This window comes from Centroberyx gerrardi, chromosome 6 (genome assembly GCF_048128805.1).
Source record: "Centroberyx gerrardi isolate f3 chromosome 6, fCenGer3.hap1.cur.20231027, whole genome shotgun sequence".
NCBI lineage: Eukaryota > Metazoa > Chordata > Actinopteri > Beryciformes > Berycidae > Centroberyx > Centroberyx gerrardi.
The window spans coordinates 19,578,582-19,583,581 of record NC_136002.1 but is presented as its reverse complement, the minus strand read 5'-3'; the positions used below and the strand labels follow the sequence as shown (position 1 = coordinate 19,583,581).

Here is a 5,000-nt window from a genome sequence, read left to right as displayed (position 1 = left end):
ACATGTCTGAAACCCACAACGATGTTTTCAAACAATATCTCCAGTGAGACAGAGCGAGAGAAACAGAAAACTTGCGTTGCCCTGGGCATTGTAAAACAATGGCTATGCACATGAACAAAACAGACAAAAAACAGACTGCGCTCTCAAAATACCAAGAGGTAAGGTACAGAAAGTGAGAGCGGAGCGGAGAAAAATAAGTAGGTGAGGAAGAATGGGAGGAGGGCAGGCACGCTGAAAATAGCAGAAAGGGAAGGAAAATAATGATGCAAAACAAGAGGCGGTCAGGTGGGCCTGATAAGCACTTGAGAGGAAAAAATGTCAAGTCAAGCAGTAAGAGAGCCCTAGGAGGTGGAGGTAAAAGAGAAAGTGAGAAAGAGAGAGAGGGAGAGAGAGTGAGAGAGAGAGAGAGAGAGAGAGAGAGTACATTTATGATGCAAACATACCAAATAAGGGAACATGAAGGACAAATCTGAAAGCATCTATAATGGAAAGCATCAAGGCTGCTTGCATCCTTTTGTTGCAGTGGCTGAAGCTAAAATGACGCTGTTCGACTAAATTCTTCCATAATAAAGACTAGTGAAAAAAGCTGTTGACAAAATAACCTCTACATGTGTTATACTCCGCTGACTTCCATGAACTATTGATGTTTATGTGTGTGTGTGTGTGTGTGTGTGTACATGGATCCATGCTTGCGTGTGTGTGCTGATATCCAGACATATGTCTTGAGGGAGTCCCCAGGGCGCCCCATACATCCCAGAGAGCCCATTGATTAGCTATTAATGATGCATGGAGATGCCATCACTCACAGTGGAGGTCAATCTGGGCTCACACACACACACACACACACACACACACACACACACACAGAGACACACGCAGGCAGACACACACTTTAAATTAACAGATATGGCAGAGGTTAGCTGTGGTGGGAGTGAAAGAGCAGAACGGGGCGAAAGAGAAACTAGAGAAAACGTCAGAGGATAAAAAATTGGACAGTGTCAAAAGGGAAAAAAGAGAAATTGAGCAGGACTGAGGAAAAAAAGGAGAGGGCGTAAATTGTGCCAATCTATTTCACCTGTCTGCTGCACACTCCCCTACCTCTGTTCTCCCCGTCTCTGTCGAGTTATTCTTCCCCTCTATCTCCCTGTCCTTCTTTCTCTTTGTGGCTCTCTATCTTTCTCTCTCTCTCTTCCTCTGCCTGTGTCCATTGTGGGCTGCGTGTCGGAGCTCTGTTGGCTGTCTCCATCCTCTCTTTGATTAGCTGTGATCTGTCAGCCTGATAAAGGTGGAGAAAGGATGAATAAGGAAAAGAGAGAGAGGGGGGAGGGAGGGCGAGAGGGAGGGGGGAGGGGCTCCTCTGGCTTATGAATATGACTATGGTCAGGTCAGGACACATCCTGGTTGGCAAGAGCGAGAGAGACGGAGAGAGCGAGAGAAACAGTGATGCGTCAGGTATGACACATTTGCATCTCTCCTTCCGCTTTATATGCCGCAGCTCTCATCCATTTTGTTCCAAGTTCCTCTCACCACTCCCTTTCTCCTCCTCCCATTCTGTCTCTCCTCCTCCCCTTCTGTCCCTCCTCGCCTTCCCTCCCTCGCTCCCTCCGTCCTCCCTCTCTCCTTCCCTAGCATGTACATCTTCAGGTCACGGGTCATTAAGTCAGCTCCAGAGGGGATGTGTTGGAACCAGATATCTCTCATATTGCCCTGCCCCCACCACGCTACTACAACACAAATACACACAAACACACACGCACACACACACACACACACACACACACACACACACGCGCGCACACACTCACACGCCTGTATCCACACATGCACACACATACATACTCATACACACATGCTCGCATTCTCTTTCTTTCTCTCTCTCTTTATCGCTGTCTCTTTCTCTCTTTCTTTCTGAACATTCTCACACATGATAGCACATTTCAGGTATATACTTCAGTCATGTTTTTGGGAGATTGGCCTGTGGGTCAACTTGCCGGTTAAGTGATGAGAACATAGTCCCCAAAATCATCCATGGGTCCCAGGTAGATTATTCACTCTGATGCATGCTTACACTTCAGCATACGTTATGTTGAGTGCAACCTGATCTCACACAAATACATTAAATTGAACACCAAATTATGTGCTGTTGGCAAGTAAAGTGTTAAAATCCCATGTTCCCAGCTCAAAATGGTTACGTGAAATAGGCACGGTAGGCCGGTGACCAGGCTTCAGTTCCCAGCTTCTGTGAAGGAAATTTCTATCGTAAGTAAATTTTACATTTTTAGCAAAGGTTTTTCTTATTTAACCTTGACCAAAGCCTTCCCCTAACCTTAATCAAGTTGTTTTAGTTGCCTAACTATAACTTAATGCTAACCTTAACCAAAGTTGTTTTACTTGCATGAACTTAACCGTTTTTAACCTTTAGCTGAAAATGCAGTGTCCAATTTGTGCTGTTGCCACAGAATCCATGGATGTTTTTTGATGTCTATGCTCTGATCACTTAATGGGTAAATTGTCCAATGTCTCCCCAAAACGTGGTGTATTCCTTTAACCACTAGAGATGACTAGTGTGTCAGGGAGAGTTTGGGATACCTCATGCCAAACAAATCCACATTCCAACTCTAGGCAGATGTGACACACTCTGTCAATCTCTAGCAAATGCTTGCTTGCAAATTCACACACACACAGACAGACAGACAGACAGACACACACACACACACACACACACACACACACACTGCTTCACCATGGTTGTTGCGTGCTGTCAAACAACATTAGAGTGCAAGGCGGTGTCAGTGGGATAATTAGAATAACACATCCACTGTATTCTTCATTATCTGTGTCATCTTCACTTACTGGCAGTGCTCTCTCATTGACACACACACACACACACACACACACAGAGAGACAAACAAATGTACACATACACCTTCCTCACTCCCCATCCCACCCACCCCCCTCACTCCCCCGCAAACACACACACATACAAGTACGCTCCACCTACGGGTGACGTACTTATAGACAAGTCATGATCCCCATTAGCGGTGGCTTCTAGTATAGATCTGATTGTCTGAACCCCCATCATGTATTTTTTTTCCCTAATTAGATTGCTAGGGCTGGAGGAGGAACACAGCGGTGACACACAAAGTTGAGGCAGAGCAACACTGTTGGGGGGGGGGGGGGGGGGTTGTTGGCGAGGAGATGGAGGTGGGTGATGAGTAACACCGTGACGTCGGCTCTGCAATTGGCAAAACGTGTGAAAGCGATTCAGTCTACTGGCATGTACTTATCCTAGAGTATATTGTAAGTATATATGCGGGAGGATACGACAAGGCACGTCTCCCTTCAGTCAGAAAGACGCAGACATGCTGCCGCACTGCAAACACGGCCAGGCATGATCACGCACAAATGACACGGAGTATACAGCATAAAATTAAAAACACGACGGTTGACGGGTCAGAAACAAACACGGATACACGCAGACGCAGATGCATTACGCACACACACACACACACCTTGGCTGTGTGCGGTTAATGAATAACTAACTAGCAGAGAGGAAAGGGAGCCATCTTCTCTGAGTAAGGCCAAATGAATTCGCCGAAGCGCTATGCAAATGTTCCCTGGGCTAACGAGACTGCCTGCATGATTGGAGTGCCATTGAAATTCTCCTCGTGCACAGCCCTCTCTCCCTTCCTACCTCCCTCCCTCCTTCAATCTCCCTCCATCTCTCCCGCCATTTCAACCTCTCCCCAGAACATCCATGTTTCTATCTATCTATCTATCTATCTATCTATCTATCTATCTATCTATCTATCTATCAATCTATTTATCTGCCTGTCTTTCTGTCTGTCGATTTATCTGTATGTCTGTCTCTCTGTCTTTCTGTCTATCTGTCTATCTTTCTGTCTGTCTATCTATCATTCTACAAATAGACAGCATATTTATAAGCGTCAGAGGATCTTGAAAGCTAAAAAGCAATCATTTCCCTTCAATATGTGAGTCCTTGTACTCAAATCATGTCATCCACATAGATACACGGTCCCTATCAGTGGCTGGACAGTGGTGAATGCCCCTGTGTCTTACACACACACACACACACACACACACACACACACACACACACACACACACAGTCCGCTCAAACAGAGCGCGCTCAGAGTTGCTCTGCACCTGCTCTCTCTGTAAAACATCCAAACACGAGTGCTGAATAAATAACCCGACCTAACACGCATCACTGCCACGTTCACACACACACACACACATACACACACACATACGCACACGAACACACACACAAAAACACACCACAGCCCATAAACACGCATCAATAAGTAAACACCACCCATTTCCCCTCCACGGCAGCCCCCCAACCCCTCTCCTCCCCTCTTTTCCCCTCGCACTTGAAAGGCAGGTACAAACTGCTACCCTCCTAAAGACAAACACACACACACTCTCTCACACACACACACACACACACACAATCTATGTAATGGTTAATGGTCAGATAGTAATGGGGATAAATAAGTCAGGTGGGAAAAAGAGGGATAGTCTAAAGGAGAAAGAGAGAAAGAGGGATGGGGAGAGAGAGGGAGACAGATGGGGGGCAGGTGGGGGGGGGGCACTAAGCACTAGTTAGATGCATCTTTAATGGCAGGACACAGAGGCATAGAGCCCCTGCCCTCCTCTTCCTCCCTGGGGGGCTGGGGACAGCAGGAAAACAGAGCACACACACACACACACACACACACACACACACACCTCTCTATTTGTCCATCTGCCCATCCTCTCCTCCTCCTACCTACTCGTCCCATCATCCCTCTATCCTATGCCCATTTCCCCATCTGCATAATTCAGCATGTCATGCTTTTGTGCCACTTTGTCTTTCTTTTTCTGCCTATTCTGGCATTTTTTTTTTTTGTTTTTTTTTTGCCTATCTGTTGTTATTTTCACCCGTTTCAGGTTTGATGGAGTTAAAGTGAAAGATGATGCTTTGTCACCTCACC

The 5,000-nt window shown here is 46.3% G+C and overlaps 1 protein-coding gene across 1 annotated transcript in view; it reads right to left on the bottom strand.

Annotated features, from left to right (window-relative positions):
• dscaml1 (Down syndrome cell adhesion molecule like 1) overlaps nucleotides 1-5,000 on the bottom strand; it is an 86,826-nt gene that overhangs the window by 60,576 nt on the left and 21,250 nt on the right. The gene's annotated exons all lie outside the window — the stretch shown is intronic.